A 19626-nucleotide genomic window follows, 5' to 3' on the forward strand; every position below is an offset into this window, starting at 1 on the left:
GCACTAGCTGTGGTCTGTGGGTTCAGCTAGAGGACTGTTTCCTGAGGTGCCAGTCCTGCCTTCTCCCCTAGCCAGGGGGCGCTAAAGCCAGTGGTGCCTCAGGAGCCAGGTTGGTGATGCTCCTGCCATCACCAGTCCTCTGGAGAAGCTTCAGCTTTCTGAGCAAAAAAACCAAAAACAACACCCCCCCCCCCCCCCCGCCTGCCTCCCACTGCTGTCCACTTGCATCCTCCTTGGAAGCAGACATCAGAGAGAAGGTTCCAGGAGGAACTGCATTCTCCAAGGCAAACGGGGGTGGGGCTGGAGTGGAGTGTTCACAGTTGGTCATGGCCTAGGGGTGTGGACAGACAGACAGCCGTCCCTTTATTGCTTGAGCACTCAGCGTTGGAGGAAGAATTAGAATTTCCCTGGAGACTTTTGGTTGGAAAATATGGGATACTGCATGTGGTCTGGGCTCCTAGGACCTTGTTTATGGTTCATGGGCCCTTTGAGGTGAATTAGAACCTATTACAGTGTTCATGGTGAAAAGCAAGAGGTTTTAGATAACCAAAGGAGCCCTCAGCAAAGAGCGAAAGAACCACAAATCGATGCTCGCACCGTGCACAGGAGTTCTGGAGTTAGACAAATTGGAAGGATTAATTGCTTTCAGAGCTCAAAACATGTTGCTGCAAATTTTGGGTTTGTTATTAATAAATCTCACATGATTCAAAAGAAATTAAAGCAGGAAGCTAGAGCCTTTTCAAGGCAGAGAGAATTTTAATCATTGACTAATCTTTTTTTTCCTTCCCTTGATGTCATTGTTCTGTAAGTGCAGAAAACTTCTGACTCAGGCCTTCCTTTGCATCTGCTGGCTTGAACTGGCCGCTCCAAGTGGGTCAATCCACTTTTGAAATGGAAATGCAGTCTGCACGACTGCCTCATCCTCAGAGCCCTGGGACCCGGGCCCAGCCAGGGTACGGTGGAGCCTGGTGTTATAAATTTCTCTGTAGATCTGAGAACAGTTTTAGGCCATTGATCTCATGTCACCCAGCATCGAGATGGAGTGACAGCTGATAAACTGCATGGTGACAGGCTGCGGCCTTGGGAAAAAAAAAAAAAAGTCTAGGAAAAAAAAAAGAGCTGATGAATTAGTTATCCGCCACCCAATTCCTCTCACCCTGGATTTTTTTTTGAACATTTTAGAAGCGTGTATTTTCAGGTAATTTTACAGTTGTCTTTTTGTCCTTCAGAGGGGCTTTGGTCTATGAAACCTCTCAGGGAATTTAAATAAAATCATTATTATACATAAGCTCGACAGCCCCAGAAGTCCCCAAAGCCTTGCTCTTAGGCCTAAACCCTTAGCAGGCTTTTACCTACAGGGGCAGGAAATTGGGATTCAAATAAGCACCTGAATTAATGCCAATTAGTGATTCTTCAGCAGCCTGCACTCCTCAAACACTCCATGCTTTAATAGGGGCCAGTGGGAAAGACGAACATTGGTGGGAGTGGGAATAGAGGGGATGCTCTGTGGCCAATATTTAACTGAGTATTTTTTTTCCCCAAAACTTTTTGGATCCTCTCTTGATTCCAGCTCCTCTATGCAAAGGGCAGTGTGAATCACATGTTAGTCCAGGAAGGCCTGGGCGCTTCAGAAAGATTTTGAGGGGGTGAGGTGAGAGGGCCAGGGAGACTAGGGGAGTGTGGCGGATCATTTGTGTTTGCGGATGAATAAAGGTTGAATTCTTGCTGCCCTGGCTGGGGGCTCTGGCTTTGGTGTCCAGTGTGGGAACCCAAGATGGGGAAGAATGGGCTGCTCCACGCATTGAACTGAGAGCCCTCTCCGGCACGGCCGGTCGTTCTCAGGGCATCAATCTTGCTTTGCTTTGCCTGGGGAGCCTTGTATAGAACCCATGGTCTCAGGGGACTAAGAAGAGGGTTAGATGGAGGGATCAGAGCCCCCACAGGGAAAAATAATGTGACAAGCTGTCAGAACATGGCGACTGGGTGACTCCTGTTCCCTCAGTGGTCAGGGGGCCCTGTCAGGCCCAGCATCCTTCAGGGCTGGGAGCCTGGAGGAGGGGACAATATAGGATGTATGATGGATTACACACCTTTCCATCAAGCCCCAGTATAGGCTTTTGCTGGCCTTCTGGAAAAGGAGGAGTGGAGTGGCTGTTTCCAGGAGTGGAAGGTTGCAAGTAGAATATTTGGGAGGGGGGGTTCCAGTGATAAGGAGCCATGGAATCTATGGGGATCAAAAAGGCTGCTTGCTGAAGTCAACTGTAAAGTAGGTCACCAGGAGGAAATTCAGGGGGTAATAGCAAAATACAGCATGTCAAATGATAATAATAATAATAATACAGCCTGTCAAAGTCTGAGGTAGAAGTTCCTTAACTTAGAATAATTGTAGCAGTCAGATGGGCCAGGTTGTGCTTCAGTAACAAGCAACACCCAAATCTTAGTGACCTAAAACAACAAGTGTATTTTTTTGCATACTCTGCATGTCCCTGACAGTTGGGATGATGTTTTGTGTGCTACCCTCCCTTGGGGACTCAGACTGATGGAGTAGCCACCATCTGGAACTTTCTCCTCATCATGGCAGAAGGAAGAGGGAATGCAGCAAACTGTGCATTGGCTCTTAAAGTTTCTACCCAGATATGACAGACTTTACGTCTGCTTACATTTCTTGGTCTGTTTCAAAGTCCTGGTAATGTAGTACAAAGCTCATTCTGTCCAGTCACTGGAAGGCAGGCTTGAGGGAACAGAGCAGGAGGGCTGGGCAAAATCCTTAGACAGACCATATGCCAAGACATGTGCTCTGAGCTTGCCTCGCATTCTCAGATTTTGGACATACCATTACTTTCTCCTCCTTCTCCTCCTCCACCTTCTTCTCTTTCTTTAGCAGCAGGAAAATGGCAGTTGGGAGAAACGCTGGTCAAAGGCATATGTGTCTCTAAATTGAAGGAAGGTCAGAAATAAATTAGAAGTGTCCTCATGTGACACATTCCTTAAAGTATAGGCTAAATTATAGCTTCAGACTAATTAGTGAGCAAATCCCCCAAGAGTGAAAGATTGAGTATTGGTAATGGGAGTACATGTCCTCTCCTTCGTGCTTGGGGAAAACTTGTATAAAGTATCTTCATTAATCAGAGTCCTAATGGTTTTTACTTTTACCACCATCAACTGACTACCAGGATCGAAAACATTTTACTAAGCAACTTTCAGAGTGTGAAACTGCGTTCTGCTGAGTGCTTTGCAGTTGGGTTATACCATATGTCTTTCAGGGGGTTACAATCGCGTGGGTGGAAGTACTCAGGGCAGCTAAACAAACGCCGGGAACAATAGGAATGTGAATATTGACACTCTGAAGAATAAATGGTTTTCTGCAGGGTATTCAGTAGAGAAGGGATCACGAACAATATTTAGGAAGAAAGGAACCAGGAGAATTTAGTTCGTTATCGTGGGTGCCATCCACTGCTAGACACTGGCATATAAGCTTTTGCCCTCTAGGACATTCTATTCTGTGGGGAAGGCAGCTGCACCGTTGCACAATTTTAGTGTAACATGGTTAGTGATGAATTTACTGACAAATGCACAGGAGAGAGGATCAGATTCCAGGAGCTCACATAAGAAGGGGAGGAGATGGCTTCGGGAACTCCTTGTGGGAAGGAGGGGGCTATTTTAGGCCAAACACTGGCCTTGGGATTCAGCATAGGCGTAATTGCCATTGTGTACTTCCAAAGATCTATTTATAACCACCAATATCCAAAAGACCCAGGGACTAAAATAGCTTCTGTTAGACATGAATATGTTATAACAGCCACATCTTTTTTGAAGTAGGCCAGGTATGAGCAATACATAAAATAGCAATAATTTAAATTAGAATTTAGAGAATTTAAGGGGACACAGGGATGCCGTGCTAGGATTCTGGCCTAAACACTCTGTTTCCAGAGTCGTTAAGTGAAATGGATCATTCTTGCTCCAACCTGTCTCAGATTTGAGGTGAGGGTTCCATGATCAAAGGAATGCGGAAGTCTTTCATGACTGTAAAACATTACGTACATCACGCCACAGTGCTGACAGGGATACTTAAACTAAAGGGACATGGAGCCAGCTTCGCAGGCGTGTGGTGGGTGGGAGGTGGCGAGGGAAGGCCAGCAGCTTGGGGCAACTGCTGAAACGCAAGGGAGACACTAGATCTGAAGTCCATGGAGATGCTTTCAGCACCTTGGGTCCCAGAGGTGGAGGCCAGTGATACAGGAAAGAAGGGTGGTGCTCTGCTTACCTGGGGAGGGGAGGGGCTAGAGGCTAGATACGGGTTAGAGAAGAGGTTGTTCACTGCTTTATCCTCAGTGCCTGGCGTAAGGAAGTCACCAATAAATATGTACTGGAATGAATGAATGAATGAATGAATGAATGAAAGAAATAAGCATCTCCTTCAGTTGTACCAGGGGATGATACAGACTCCTTGCCTCCACACAAATGCAGGAGACTCCTGGTTAATGGTTCTCAATATGTACGCATATGTATTGAGTTTTACCCATCCCCCCACCCCCCTACCCTTGGCAACCAACAGCTTGTTCCCTATAGGTCTTTTTCTGTTTTGTTTTGTTTTGTGTTTTTAGATTCCACATGTAAGTGAAATCATATGGTACTTATCTTTCTCTACCTGACTTATTTCACTTAACGTAATACCCTCTAGATCCATCCATGTTGTCACAAATGGCAAGATTTCATTCTTTTTATGGCAGAGTAATATTCCATTATATATATATGCCACATCTTCTTTATCTAATCATCTATCAGTGGTCACCTACATTGCTTCCGTATCTTGGCTATTGTAAGTAATGCTGCAATGAACATAGGGATGCATATATCTTTTTGAATTAGTGTTTTGTTTTTTTCAGATAAATACCCCGAAGTGAAATTGCTGGGTGGAATGGCAGCTTTATTTTTAATTTTTTGAGGACACTCCATACTGTTTTTCATAGTGGCCGCACCCATCTACTATCCCACCAACAGTGCACGAGGGTTCCCTTTTCTCTATATCCTTGCCAGCACTTGTTATCTGTTGATATTTCTGATGTAGTCTTCTGGTTAATTTAGGATGCGTGAGTCGAGAGAGGTGGCCAGAGCTGATCCAGTGTCCAAGATTCACTCACCCCGGCATCTCAAGGCCGGTCAGGCCAAGGCTCTGAGCCTCGGACAGCAGTACTAGGAAGTCAGGATGCCACTGCACAGGGCCCCAGATCCAGGCCGGAATGACATCCTGCCTGTGCTGCCTGCTCCAGGTTCCATACCTGCAAACATTTGGCTCCTCTTCCCTGAAAGCCCCCAGATGACTCCAGTTCCCAAAGGCGGGGCTGGCTGCCTGCCACCTACCTGCTCACCTTCAGGCTGGTCGAGGCAGCTTCAGCATCTGGACTTCATCGGAGCCTTCTTCTTTATCTGAGTCTTTACGGCATCACTCTTTCCCAGCCTTCTGCTCAGACATAATTCTAACTCATTCATAGATAAGCTCACATTTCATGTCATTTGTCAAAATCACATTCATTTATTAAATTCTGTCTCTAGGGACAAAGGGGCATAGTCCAAATGTCTTGGGAAAGTTGTTACTTATCGTACATCCTTCTCATATGTCCTGGCTGGCTCTGCATGTGTCCTGTCCTGCTCTGTAGGTATTCTCCATGGCTGAGAACACAGGCCTCTGCTGAGAATAATAGCAATAATATTTCCAATCATGGTTATGGGTGTTGAGCACTTGATTTTTGCCCGACATTGAGCTAGGCAGTTCACATAGCTAATTTAATTCTCTCAACAGCTTTGTAAAGTAGGTATTATTATGACAAGTTTCAAAGAAACTGAGGCTCAGAGAAATTAAATAATGTCCGCAAGGGCTCCCAGCTGGTTAATGCCATGGAAAAATTTAAATCCAATTCTAACGGGGCGCTTTCTATTGTATGGAGCTACACCCCAGTTTTCACCACTGTCTCTCTCCAGAGGGCCATTTGCTCTTTTGGTTCCTCTGTCCTCTCCTGGAGGTCTCTCCAAGGTTCTTAAATGTGCAGGACTCCAGCTTTACCATCTTCAGCCCTGATCCCTCTCCTGAGCTCCATTCTATGTCTTTCAGTTGGGCATTTTGTTTGGATACCCAGCTATTATTTCCCAGACAGCTGGCAGGAAACAAAATTCATCCCATCACTTCTCCATCTGGTTCTTTTTTTTCTGATTGCTCTCTCTGTCAGTAGCATATACTGTCTTCAGGGTTTTGTTTTGTTTTTTTAAGTTGTGTTGTGCTCCAAAATGTCACTTGCCTCTTATATCTGACTTCCTAACCTATGGTTTCCACCCTTTGTCAGGGCGCTACCACTCGGGCCTGGATGATTGAAATAGCTTCTGAAGTGAGCCGGCTGCTAGAATGCACAGCACTTTTGTGTATATTAGAAAAAGGCTCCCTGTTCTCTGAATGGATGCAGTCCCATGCCAGGGCACATGACTTGGCAAGCTGAGCACAGTCAGGAGAACTTGTGCAGTCAACAGCCTGCACAACTGTGCACCGTAACCCCAGGAGTGAACCTTCTCCATGCTTCATGTTTCTCCACCTTCAAAACATTTTCACATAAGTTAATTTTTAAATGTTCAGCAACTGATATGGCACAGGCACTGACCAATCAGAATGGACACTGGCCTTTGCAGGATCTATAGTCTTTTGGCTGAGCCAGATTGACTCTTTAATTGCTGGATTGTGGGAGGTTGCGATAACTGGAGAGAGTCTAGGCTGGCACTTGGGAGTTCATAGCAGTGGATTTTTACCAATCAGTATGGCAATATTTTAGTAGTATTTAATAACTGACACACCCTTCCCGGTGTGTGTGTGGGCTGAATATTAACTCTGCTAATCCCACTCTGAGGAACTCACCACAGGTCTCGGTCCAACTCCATTCATCCACAGTGTGTGAATATTTCCCACTTAGCAAGCGCCAATTTCTCTTGACAACATGACCTCAACTTCAATGATTGCTTTAGCATAGGCTTAAATTTAGGTGTGGTTACTATTAGAGAGTTTGGGCTATTTGCAGACATACCTCAAGGGGGCGCTTAAGGTGTCCTCCTCTTAGAGAGCAATATGGTGATAGAGGCGACAGAGGAGAGAGACAATGCAGAACGGGAAGTCAGAGTGATTCAATGTGTGAGGAGGCCTTGACCTGCTATTAGTAGCTATGAAGATGGAGGGAGGGGGCCACAAACCAAGGAATACAGATGGCCTCCAGAAGCTGAGAACCCCATCCAAAAGCCAGCAAGGAAATGGAACTGCATAGAACTGAGTTCTGCAAACAACCTGAAAGCAGATTCTCCTCCAGAATCTCTAGTGAGGAACCAATGCAATCCTGACATTTTACAAATGCAGTTCTAGATTACCAGAGACTAAGGAGACATGATAACTAAATTTAACGGGTGGTTCTTGATTAGATTCCGGAGGTGGGTGGGGTAGAGGCAATTTTTAAAAAATATTGAGGAAATATTTAAAGAACGGAGGAAATTTGAATTCGGCACCTGTGTTAGATAATAGTATTTTATCAATATTAAATTTGAGTGTGATTGAAAAAAAATGTCCTCCTCTTCCCAAACCTCCCAAGTACTACCATTCCACCTGCTCTCCTTCCCTTCTGCCCCCCAACAGGAGGAACCCCAGACTGGGGTCAAGACTTAAAGGGATCCACAGAGATACGCAAATGGGCTGCGGGGTAGAGGAGATACACAGATGTTAATTTTGGCAAATGTTTAACACAGATGTGAAACCTGCTCTTTCCTATATCTCTCTATCGAATATTGTTTTATTGCTTTTCTCACAATTTCCCATTCCAACAGGTAGTCAGGCTGTTGGTATTCCCTTGACTCTGAGGATTTTCACTGGGCTGAAAATAGAAGCTGCTTGAAGAGCAGAGGGGAGAAGAGAAGGTGGTATACTTCTGGGGTGTGTTTGGAGTTTTCTCTGTTAGGAAGGAAACAGGTGGCCTTGGAGGAGGTGGTGTATCTAGGGAGTCTGGTGCTCCAGCTCTCCTAGCCTCACCTGAAGGAACCGTATGGTGTCCTAGTGTCCCTGGTGTCACACATGGATGGCAGGGATCACTGCAGCAGCCCCTCGGGCTTTTGCACAATCTGGGGAGTGGGTCCCCCATACTGACTCCAGTGTGTCTCTGACCATTTCAGCAAGATGGTGTTTTAGAGTTAGATTTAATGAAGAAAATAAAGTGATGGATATTTCGTTCACACCTGTATTTATAAACAAAGGTTTATACCTGCCTTGAAGTTTTCTTTAGGCCTGTCTTTTGCATCTCTATCTCTTTGCCTCAACTCATCTCCTTTTTCACTGTTTCTCGCTCCTCCCACGTGGCTGGTGTGAGGGTCTGGGTCTCGATTGTCTGCCTCAGAGGAGAGCCTCTCTCTGCAGTGAGCGGAAATAGCAGAGGCTCAGAGCAGAGGAGCAGGGAGCCCTGGCTGGGCCAGCTCTGCTGCATTCAGTAGGGCGAGGGGCTCACCTTCCTTCAGCTCCCATTCCACGCCTTCTTCCTCATCTGAGAGCTGAAACCTAGGGCCCAGAATCAGTCATGGGCCTGGGGTAGGAGCCAAGAAAGCCAGTTGTCCTGTCTCTGTCCAGGCCCTGAGCCTGAGGCTGTAAAAAAGGTCTCTGACCTTCTCCTCTTCATCCTTAATAATAGAAGCTGAAGTTTTAGCGGGGCACATGGCCATCTAGAACCAAGATGACATTTCTCAGCCTTCCCTGGAATTAGGTGTGGTCAGGAGACTAAATTCTCGCAATGGGATGGAAGCAGAAATGTCCTGTGTGATTTTGGGGAAATGGCCTGTGTTGCTGTGACCTTATTCGTCCTTCTTTCTCTTTCTGTCTAGAATAACAGTTGGCAAAGCTCTTCTGTAAAGGACCAGTAAGTATTTCCAACTCCTTGGGTCATATCATCTCTGTTGCTGTGACCCAGTTCTGCTCTTGAACCTGGATAGCAACTACAGACTATACATAAATGAATGGGTATGGCTGTGTTTCAATAAGACCTTACTTACACAAACAGGTGGAGGATTGCATTTGGCTTGTGGGTGTTAGGTAGTTTGCCCATTCCTCGTCTAGGATGCATAGGTAGTGGCTGGAGCGAGAGCAGCCATATTGGACCGTGAGGTGGAAATCATATACTGAGGATGGCTGAGAAATAAGCAAGAAGGAACCTGAGTCTCCAGTTTTCACAAAGCCACCCCGTGAGCCCTCTGGATTTCATTTATGAGAGAGAAATAAATTTCTACCTTGCTTAAGCTACTGTCAGTTGCAAATGAGCCTAAGCCTGACTAATACGCCATTCACGTGTGGTTAAGCCCAAAACATGAGATATGAGACTTGAAGAATATGGGCTCAAACCTCTAGCTAGAACGAAGCATGTGTTTCTCAGGAGTGTGTTCTGTACTCTGACTACCGCCTGAAAGTCCCACCTATCGCTATTAAGCGAGGCTACAAATCAAACTTGGCAATTGATCTTTGTGTGTTGGTCATCACAAAGTGGTGAGGGGCACCCATAGAAAGTCCATGCAACAGACTCGCAGTATCTGGGGGTTCGCAGAATGGAACATTCCATGGCAGCAGGCTGCCTCTGCCAGCTCCACACACTGGAACCCAGCTCTGACACATGCTAATGAGACTTACAAGATACAGATGCACTGAGTTTTAACCCTTTGTTTTTGGCTGTCAGTTGGAAGCTGTCCATAGAACCAGCAGTATTCGGAGAACCTGTGGTGTCCTGTAGTAATTCTGTCGATTTTGTTTCTTGCGTCTGAGGGACTGACTGCTGAATTCCTTGAGGAAACCCAAAGCCCAGTTCCTACAACGTGGGAGTCTGACACAAACTGAAAGAATCACAGGGTAATAGAAAAAGAGCTACAGAAAAACCTGCAACGTGGCTCTGACTCCAGGCTGACCCCTTGCAAGGAGGCTTGTCCACTCTCTAGAGCTGCAAGCAATGCTGTAGCCATTTTGGTTTATGGGAGGCGTGGGTTGTTATTCCTGGAGAAGAGGAGGCAGAGTGGTGATGTGCCCACACTGTCTTTAAGCATTTAAAGGTGTGTGTGTGTGTGTAGTGTTTCATGAGGCAGGTATGGGCAAATTGTTGCCCATATTTCATGAAAGAAGGTTGAGGAATGGGCTTCTTCCAAACAAGAGACATAGATTTTTTTTTTAAAATTTATTGGGGTGACAATTGTTAGTAAAATTACATAGATTTCAGGTGTACAATTCTGTATTACATCATTTATAAATCCCATTGTGTGTTCACCACCCAGAGTCAGTTCTCCTTCCATCACCATATATTCGATCCCCTTTACCCTCATCTCCCACCCCCCCCACCCCCCTTACCCTCTGGTAACCACTAAACTATTGTCTGTGTCTATGAGTTTTTGTTTCTCATTTGTTTGTCTTGTTCTTTTGTTGTTTTTGGTTTATATACCACATATCAGTGAAATCATATGGTTCTCTGCTTTTTCTGTCTTACTTATTTCGTTTAGCATTATACTCTCAAGATGCATCCATATTGTCATAAATGTTCCTATTTCATCTTTTCTTATTGCCAAATAGTATTCCATTGTGTATATATAGCACAACTTCTTTATCCATTCATCTATCGAAGGACATTTTGGTTGTTTCCATGTCTTGGCCGCCGTAAACAAAGCTGCAATGAACATTGGAGCACACGTGTCTTTATGGATAAATGTTTTCAGATTTTTTGGGTAGATAACCAGGAGAGGGATTGCTGGGTCATATGGTAATTCTATTCATAATTTTTTGAGGAACCTCCACACTGCCTTCCATAACAGCTGCACCAGAAGAGACATAGATTTTGATTAGACCTAAAGAAGAAAATTTTGGCCTTTAGAGTGATGAATATTGGGGAGCTTAAGTGAGGGTGCCAAACCCCAACCTGAGACGGTGCAGGATGGGGTGAGGAGCACAGACTTCAGAAACACACAGGCCCATGCTCACATCCTGGCACAGTCTCTCACTCGCTGATTGGCCTTGGACATGTTGCTCAACCTCTCTGTGCCATAGTGCCCTAGCTCGCAGGGTGGTTTTGTGATGACTGGAGAATCAGGCCATCCTCAATAGACACTTTCATCTCCTGGTCCAAGATGGCTGCTCTCACCCTAGCTGCTACACCTGCGTTCCAGGCCAAGGATCAGAAAACTGCCACCCTTAAGCCAAATCCAATCCTCCATCTGGTTTAGTCGGCAGATGATAATACTGCTGACTTGCCAGGGATGCTCTTAGGAACTGATGTAGTAATGTTCATAAAGGGCTCTCCCAGTGTCTTACCCAGAACAAATGCTAGGAAAGCATGCAATGACCGATGAGATCTCACTGGCCATGTGCAGTTCAGACGTTAAGCCTAAGTGAGGTCGCTTAATCACTGCCTCGTGTCTGTGCAGGTCGGATTGCACTGAGAACGAGGACAACTTCCGTTGTGAAGGCTTTTCTTCCTTCATGTCTTCATCTTCTGGATCTTAGGTCCAAGCTGTCTCTGGAAGCCTTCCCTGGCTTGGAGAATCTTACCACTCACTCTCAGGACCCCATGGGCCTTGCTCTGTCACCCTGGCCTCAGCAGCTGCTGCTCATGGTTTATGGGACCATTTGGCTGATACCTGTCTCCCCTACCATGCCCTCTACGTTCCTAGAGGGCAGGGCTATGTCTGTTTTTCTCATCAGCGTACCCTCAGCAGCCAGCAGATGCTCATGAAATGTTTGTAGCATGAATTAATAAATAAAGGCAGTGTCCTTTTTGTTGTATTTTCATCCTTCCTTTCTGTTTTCTCAGATCAATTTGCATAACTATTTTCCTGACATGACTGGTTCTGCCCTTGGCCCCGAGCTTCATATGCCCATGGCTGGGATGGAGTGGGTGGGGGTGGGAGGGTTGTACCTCAGTGAGCTCCAACAGATCTGGTTGTGGAGGCAGGAGGCTGAGCAGAGGCTTCCAGAGCATGTAGGGTCAAAGGCTGGGGTTCTGTCAGATAGCAGGAGAATTTTGCTTCAGACGGGCTGCTGCATACCTATTTGTTTTCAAAGGCTTTGGGCTAATCAGAATTTCAAAGGATACTTTTAAATATAATAGGATTCTACCTGAAAGAGCAATGATTGAGGAGGTGGAACTGTTTATTCCTCTAGTTGCTATTCTGGGCTTGTAGCAAAGATAGCTAGGGCCTCCCGATTTTATTTTCATTCCTGCACAAAATGAAAAATCTAATGGGATGGCAGGATGGCGGTGATGGCAAGTCCACAAAGAAATATTCCACCGGGCTCCTTGCCTCGTTATTCTAAGGAGAACAGAGGAGTCCAGAAAGCAAACAGAACAGTGTCGTTCCTAGCAGACTGGTCCTACCATGTTTCCCTGAAAATAAGACCTAACCAGAAAATAAGCCCTAGCATGATTTTTCAGGATGACATCCCCTGAACATAAGCCCTAATGCATCTTTTGGAGCAAAAATTAATGTAAGACCCGGTCTTATTTTTGAGGAGACACGCTATGACGTAGAGGTCATATGTCCTCTTCCCTTCCCCAAAACAGCCTTGGTGGGTCAGACACATCCTCAAACAAACACAGAATTTCATGTACAAAGTGCTGAAAATCCCCCTTGAAGTTCAAATCACTAGTATTAACACTTTTCATTGTTTTTATAATTGTTGCTTCTGACCATAGTAGTCTAGGGGAAAATTGTGTAGAAGAGAAAAAAAACCTCCACCCTAAAACAACCCCTTCTCAAAATTGTGGCGGTGGCTGGCTGGGAACCTAGGAGAGTATGCACATACATACAGCACTTAGAAAGACCTGCACCTTCTTTTCTCAGACTGGCTGACACCCTATCCAAAGAAATGTATCGCTTTTTCTGGAAATACTTGGGACTGAAAGCATCTGCAAAGGGGTTTCATAGAAGCTTTCTGGGATCGATTGAATGAAGCCATCATTTCAGAAATTTGCACAGAATTAGAGCAGGTACTGTGTTTTTAAGAGTGGTGTTGAAGTTTTGACGCCCTGCAAGTTTTTGCATATAGCCAAGAAATGGCGGAAGCAACACACTTCTGCTTTGCACGTACAATTGTCATTTCCACACTCAGTTGTTTTATAACCAGGTTCCAGGTGCTACTTTGAGATGCAGTGGAACAGAAAGCCCGTCAGCCCATCTGAACAGCAGACACAGGTGATAGCTGGGCAGTGGCCTGTGCAGGTGTGTAAGTGGGGACCTGTCCTGCTGGCTCCAGGTCCAGCATTCAGGGAATGAACTCATTGCACGCAGCCCCCAGGTGACCTGCCCTACCCCTTGGCCATCCTGGAGGCTGCATCCTTGATTTTGGTTCTCGGAATCTAACCTTGTGGAAACAGTTACTGAAATGTAATGGAAAAACCTGTGAAAAGAATGATGTATTTGGGCCACTTCGATAGTTATCTTAAAAAGCTGTGCCTGGGCATTATTCCGGAGAAACTACATTTAGTTCTCACAGAGCACACACGCTTGAAGGGTACAAATAGTCAACGCTGCTATTTAAAACCATCCAAGGCTCTTGCTGTGCCTTTTGTTGAGTGCAATTGCATTATCTAATGAATAATCAATGTTTAGCTGATACCTGAGGCCCAAATACTAATTCTGAACTAAATTTACTGATTTGTTCTCTGTTTCTGATCTTTACCACCGAGCTTATTCTCCTAACATGGAACCCCTCCTTGGGTGCTGACCTCCAGCCCATCAGTTTCAGAGGACATCCAGAAGACCCATGGGCCCTGCAACAGCGGATGGTAAGATTTTTGGAGGGATGGATGATATATACATACTATTTGGCCCACCTGTGATTTTAATCTGCTATTACCTTTAGGTCCTTTATTTTTTCTCACTCATTCATTTATTCCTTCACTCAGCAAATATTTCTTTGCCAGGGACTCTGCAGGAGCTAGGCCTGAGGAATGATTTTGGTTCTGTCCCCGCCTTGGGGAGTTCGCAGTCCTTGCAGTCCCAGGATTTGGCAGTAACTGACCTGGACTTTGGGCTTTCTCTCTCTCTGGGTCTCAGATGTTGGAATGGACCATGCCTCTGATTTTTCAGAGCCTCTCGATTCAGGGTCAAGGCCCGGCTCTCCTGGGTCTGGAAAGTTTGTCCATGTGTTTAGTGATGTTGCACTGGCCGGTGGTGGCAAAGTCAAGTGTGTTGATTCCACACTACAGAAAGGAATATCCTTCATCTTTTCACCTGTTGGAGCCCAGCATGGTCTGTCAGAGCACCTGGAAGGAAAGGACCACATTTTATTCATCTTTGCTTTCTCAGCTTCTGCCAAAAAGCCTAACATGTAGTAGGAACTCTCAAAATGAATAGTGTCAATGGATGTACCTGCTCAAAGTTAGGTCTTACTCCAGGATCAATGCGGCCATCTTCCCAGATGAGGGGAAGCTTTATTGTTCCAGCGTAGTCTTCAGCTTCCAAAATGGAGACCAGGAAGAGCGATGTGTCGGCTCCCCAAGAATGCCATCTCGCAGAGCTTATGTTCTCAGTTCTGCAGGCAGTCGTGGGCGAGGATGAACGCACTGCAGATGGAAGCTGGCAGGAAGTGGCTACACTCAGAAGTTCGGGGACCAAAATGGTCGCTGGTGGGGAGTCCCTTTTACATAGCTCTCTCTGGAACCATTTGTTGAACCATTTGTTCAACAACTAGTATGGGAAGGTCTGTTCTGGTTACTGGGGGTATAATTGGGAGCAAAAGAGACAAATGTCCTTACCTTCATGCAGCATATCATAGAGTATTTGTGTGAGGCTGTGTGTGTGTGTGTGTGTGTGTGTGTGTGTGTGTGTGTGTGAGAGATCAATAAACAAAATAAATTCTTACAGGGTTCATTAGAAAGTTTCAAGTGGTATGGGGATGATTTTAAATAGAGAGCGCAGGAAAGTCTAATTGAAAAGATGACATTTGAGGAAAAGATCTGCAGCTGGTGAGGGAATGGGCCACGTGGATTTCCAGGGGAAGACCATTACAGACAGAGGGAACAGGAATTATAAGGCCTGAGGTGGCTTGAGCCTCTGTGTTCTGGGAACAGCAAGAGCCTCGTGTGGCTAGAGGTGAGGGGCCACAGATGGGAAGGGCCTTTTGGGGACGGGGTAGGGGGAGCAAACATCACCCGTGTGTCTGTCCTTACTTGGCACCTATTTGGGGACCTACACAGGTCAGTTGCCCAGGGAATCTGAATCAAAATCTGCCAGAAAAGAAAAAAGAGGTCTGCAGTGGCCTAAGAGGAGGGAAGAATACTGAGATTTCTGTGCTCCCAGTCTTGTGCTGTATGGGTCAGGGCTTGGTGCTTTGGAGAGTTTAATGAAAGTATTGTTTACAAATTGACGATAGGGGGTAGGGAGAGGGAGAGGGCACAGTGCTGTGCCAAGTGGTGGGCCATACCAGGAGGCCGTCCCAGTCCTAGGCCAGAGGGAGCAGCGGAAGGAGCAGTGGGGCCGTGACCTTTGGTTGACAGTACAGTCAGTCCGTGGTGGCAGCTGACACGAGCCAGTAGGAAATGCCCACACTCATTTCTTCTTTCCTGCTCGTGTTTCCCATGGGCTGCCTTCAACTGGAAACAGGAGGGCGAGGGGGCTCGTTGCCGTAGCCCACCTGGGTCCGACTTCTGGCTTACAGAACTGGATGGGAGGAGGATGGAGGGTGGATCTGAAGGGATGCATGGAAGACTCCTGGCACGGACACTATAGAGAGGCAGGGGTGTGGGGAGCAGAAAGTGAGACGGAGAAACCGCGGGCTCTTTGCTGTGCTCTCACTGCTGCCCAAGGAGGACCACCATCGCGTCTCAGCCTGATGCCCAGGGGATGCTCCCTTTGGAGTGACGCTCCCCTGGGCAGCAGACTCTGTCCAATGCCGCGTGTGCCCCTGCCTGTGCCCACACATGGGAGGCGGAAGATGTAGACCTGCTGCTTAAATTGAACGAAATAAAAAAAAAATGAAAATGACGTATATTTAAGGTATGTAGTGGGATGATTTGATGTGCCTACCCACAGTGAGACGATCCCTGCAGTCAAGTTAATGTACATAGCATCTCCTCACGGAGGTACCTTGTTCTGTGGTGAGAACACCTGAAACTACTCTGAGCAAATTTCCAGTATTCAGGACTGGAACAGAACAGCGTGTTATTAACCGTATTTGTCCGGCGTTAGCTAGATATCTGGACTTATTGAAAGGTGATGCTGCCTCGGAGGCAGAGCCTTATTATCCTCGGCCAACGTGGGACCAGACCAAGCCCGTCTCGCAAGACTGCAGTCGACCATGCTGCTTCAGTTACCATGGTGTAACCAGGAACATTCCCGGGCAGGACAGCGGAGCCTCAGAGCTGCAGCTGCTGGAGGAGTTAGAATTCCTCACAAACTGTCAATGGCACTGGGAATTATTAGGTAATGTCTCGATATCCATGGATTTGTTTTCTTTGGTTATAGAACTGACTTTGAAATTGTTGGTATGGATGACTGGGAATCTTGCAAATGTTATCACTCCAGGTGGAGCGCTGAATCCGTAATGTGGCCGCCTGGCCGTCTGGAACTGGGCCCCAGCATACGTCACTGCGTTCATCTTGTGGCACTCTCCCCTCGTTCCCTGCAGCCTGGCCACCCCGGAGCCTGATTTCTGGGCCTCCAAGGGCCACGTTCCTTTCTACCTCTTGGCCTGCCTCTCTGATTCCCTCTGTCTCCTCTTTTGTCTCCTCCTCTAGACATGTGGCTGCTTCATTTCTACTTAACAAGTCATTTCTTCATGGACGCGCACTCTGACATTCTGGACAGGCCTAGGTCATCACTTGTATGCGCATGTAGCATCTTTCTCATCTAAAACTTCTCGCAATTGTAATTGAATCATTAACTGACTAATTAGTTGTTTCATGTCTGCTCCCTTCCTCTATTTGATTGTGAGCTTTGATTTGCTGCTGCCCAATGCCTGTGCATGGAAGACACTCTGTAAATATTTGAGGGACTATTGACCAAAAGCTAAAAATGAGTTAGAAGTGGGTGTACACACACTGCACAGAAAAGAAATAAGAAGAGGCGTCGATTAGAAAGGACATACTTGCCTGCCCTCTTCCCACCCCAGTCTTTCTTGGTGTTGGGAGTGTGGCGATGTCGCAGGCAGTGACAGACAGCCCTGGAAAACGGAGCAGGGACAGGCAGAGATGCCTAATCCATTCCCCAGATACCTGGGGACGAGGACGAAAAGCTGTTGTCATGTGTCTCAACACTGATCTCGTGCTCTCTAGCAAAACAAAATCTAGTTGAGCAAAATCAACAGAAGAAAGCTTTTAAAATGTGAGAATAGTAAACCACCTGCTCTGCTGACTGATTTGCAAAGGTCCAGGCTTGAGGCCTGAAGTGATAACAGGTTCAGGTCATCAGAAATTGCTTTAACTGGCATCCTGACATCTGGGGAATTCAAGAGCCAGCACAACCAAGTGGGCTATTTATAAAATGTTTGTAGCTCTCTAGACCAGCGGAACAACGAACACATCAAGGCATCCATATATCGTTATTAGAATTCACCCGCATTACAAAGTGGTCAGGAAAAAAGAATGAAATGGCAGGATTAAAATCCAAATCTTTATATCATGATGGCAGATGTATATTTGTGGGATGAAATGGTCTCTGTGGAAGGGGCCACATTATAAACGTGGGCCTGACAGGCTCTAAGAAATAATGCCTAGCCTCAAAGGAGAATAGAGGTAGTTTAGAGGGAGCTCAGAGGAATGATTTAGAGGAATGGCAAGAATGAGGCTGGTAAAATAGAGGAAGAACGGAGTGAGAAAAGGAGTGGGAACAGGAGAGTGAGGTTGATGTGAGGAGGGAGGCAGGTAGACAAAGGAGACAAATTTGAATGCTAGGTACATGGCCATTGCAAATTCCTTTTGATTCTTTGATTCGTTCATTCACTCCTTTTAATTCTTCTTGTCTTCCACTCCTATTCGTTTTTTTTTAAAGCTCTTTATTGGTGTATGATTGGCATACAGAAAGCGTACATATTTAACCTATACACCTTGATGTTTTTGGAGATAAGTATCCGCCTGTGAAACCATCACCACAATCTTATTTATACCATAAATATCCATCACCTCCCAAAGTGTCCTCTTCCCCCTTTTTTATTGTTGCTCTTGTTTTGTTGTTTTCCTTTTGTGGTAAGGGAACTTAACATAAGATTTATCCCCTTAGTAAAATTTTAACGCTGCAATAGAATACTGTTAATCGTGGGCCCTGCGGTTATTCAGAACGTATGCATTTTGCATCAGTGAAACTTTGCACCCTTCCATCAATACCTCCTCACTGCCTCGTCACCCCAACCCCTGAAAATCACCATTCTACTCTCTGCCTCTAGGTGTTTGATGAACAAATTCCTTTATTGTGGTTTAAGTTTTGAGTTAGTGTTTACTAATCATGCTAACATTATTCCTTTCAGTGTGCATGGACCAGCTAAAGGGCTTAGCTTCTAAGAATTGATTAAGAAGCTGACTCTTGCAATTGCTCCATTCCCGGTCATTTTCTGTTAGACACCTGTTTTCCCAAGCCTGAAATAGGAAGTGCTGTGATTTACAATGGTTTATACTATAATATACAATAGATGAAAAGACAACATAACCATACCACTTGCATTGTTTTAGCATGTTATAATAAAACATAATTCGAGGTATAAATAATATGCAAAAGGATACATAATGATATGCAGAAGAATATACCAAAATATATTCTTATTTACCTCAGATAATATGGTGAAGAGGAGGTTCTGGGAAACTGAAGACTGTGGTACCTTGAGAATTGGAATCAGGCCTGGACTCCCTATATCAGCTGAGCACGCCGTCCCCTGTATGTGTGACTTGAGCAGGTGGTGGTAGAGATTTCTGCTCAAATCCAAATGTCATCGTAGGCTTTGATGTAATCATGAGACAGTCTTTTGGGGTCTCAAGTCTTATTAGGAATCATTAGCAAAATCCAGACATCCTGGAGAGGAGTCACACCTTCAGTGTTTATTACGTGACCCTGTAGTTACCAGGCGTTAGAGTCAATATTCTACTGCTTGCCACTTCCTACTTACTAGTTCTCATTTCCTATGTCAAACCTGAAAATCCAGACTTCTTACTTCTTCAGGTGCCTCGCTGAAGCCTCCTTGTGGGGCTGGGGATTGGGGCGGAAGAGGGAGAAAACTTGACACTTTCCCCTACTCTGACTCAGTGCCCAATACTTTTCTACTCCTAGTCCTCTCCTTTCCTCTGATTTCAAGGTACATAAAACTGCTGGAGTCTTTTCTTTGGGGTTCTCTCAACTGTGAGACAATCGCCATGTCTGCCCTGACCTACCTGACTCTCAATTGGTGGACCATTTCATGGGAAAAATAAAACTAAGGACAGTCAGTCCTTTCTTTAGTTCTAGCTTCTTGCTTACACCATCACAGCAAACGATTAAAGGCTTAACGCTTTCATTTTTGTTTGTTGCTTTCATCTGCTATTCCAACACCTATTCTCTCTCTCTTTCTCTCGCTCTCGCTCTTTCCCAGCTCAGCTGAGCTGACATTTCCTCAAATAATTTTCCTGTCCC

The 19626-nt window shown here is 45.7% G+C and overlaps 1 long non-coding RNA gene across 5 annotated transcripts in view; it reads left to right on the top strand.

Annotated features, from left to right (window-relative positions):
* LOC141570999 (uncharacterized) overlaps window positions 1-19626 on the top strand; it is a 43113-nt gene that overhangs the window by 813 nt on the left and 22674 nt on the right. For 2 of the 5 annotated variants that reach the window (XR_012495441.1, XR_012495443.1), the window contains exons 2-3: window positions 8890-8924; window positions 12874-13817. This is a non-coding gene — a long non-coding RNA (uncharacterized LOC141570999). Of the gene's footprint in view, window positions 1-8889; window positions 8925-12873; window positions 13818-16221; window positions 16456-18795; window positions 18898-19626 lie in introns of all 5 variants that reach the window. The other 3 variants (XR_012495442.1, XR_012495445.1, XR_012495444.1) reach the window with 3 other exon arrangements.

This window comes from Rhinolophus sinicus, linkage group LG04, assembly GCF_036562045.2.
Source record: "Rhinolophus sinicus isolate RSC01 linkage group LG04, ASM3656204v1, whole genome shotgun sequence".
NCBI classification, from domain to species: domain Eukaryota; kingdom Metazoa; phylum Chordata; class Mammalia; order Chiroptera; family Rhinolophidae; genus Rhinolophus; species Rhinolophus sinicus.